We start from the raw sequence: 1,110 nt of genomic DNA on the forward strand, positions 1-1,110 counted from the left end.
TAGAAGTCACATCCCAGATATGAATGTCAGCAATAGGGGTGATCTAGTATGAAGGAAGCCCAATGCTTGTGGAAGCAGCAGAAGACTCATCCAGGCCAGTGGATTTGAAGATTGGAAGGTCACTTGTGCAGGTCATCAAGTAGTACCTATAACAGTGGCCAATTTCTCTAAATGTGAGCAAACAGTTAAGGAAGAGGCATTGTTGGGTGTGTGCCAGGAGGTAGAGCCAGTCAATGTTAAAGCAAGAAATACAACCATAAAGAAAGTACATACACTCCCAGAACATTTAACTGACCTCTATAAGAAGAGCACAGTCCATTTGTCATCATCACAGGTTCTTCAGGTTAGGGAACTTTTGGCGAATTATGCAGACGTCTTTTCGAAAGGAGATCATGACCTTGGCTGCACAAACCCTTGTGAGTATCAAGGTGCTGGATCACAAAGGAGTACCAGAAGCTCTGTGGCATGAGAGGACATTATGCAAGGTTGTGGGGACCAGTGTGGATAACTATTGAGCTCATGGGCATGAAGAACAGACAGAAAGTATACTTGGCTGACATTGAAGAACAATGCATATTAGGATTGGACTATTTATTACCGAGGAAGTGTGTAGTTAACTTCGATAAAATGACGATTGGAAATAACAAAGGCCAAGTTCCAGTAGGGGTTGCTGCATCAGTTGATTTGCATGTCACAGCACTTAAGTCAACTACAATACCCCCTATGTCAGAGAAGATAATTTGGGGTAGAATATAAGAACATCCCCGAGGATAACCCTAGTGTACCTGGATGATGTCATTGTATTTGCAACAACTTTTGATGAGGAAATGTCCCGGCTAGAGGAAGTATTCAATCATTTGAAAGCAGCAAACCCTAAACTCCATCCCAAGAAATGCCACTTGTTCCAGAAAGAGGTGATTTACTTAGGTCACATTGTAAGTGAGCATGGTGTGCAAACTGATCCTGATAAGGTGAAAGCAGTGCGTGATTGGCCAATAGCAGACAACGTGGGAGAGTTAAGAAGTTTCTTGAGACTGTACGTATTATCGGAAGTTTATGAAGGACTTTGCAACTATAGCTGCTCCACTACATGATTTTACCAAAAAAGGC

Source organism: Limulus polyphemus, unplaced genomic scaffold (genome assembly GCF_000517525.1).
Source record: "Limulus polyphemus unplaced genomic scaffold, Limulus_polyphemus-2.1.2 Scaffold3626, whole genome shotgun sequence".
NCBI classification, from domain to species: Eukaryota; Metazoa; Arthropoda; class Merostomata; order Xiphosura; family Limulidae; genus Limulus; species Limulus polyphemus.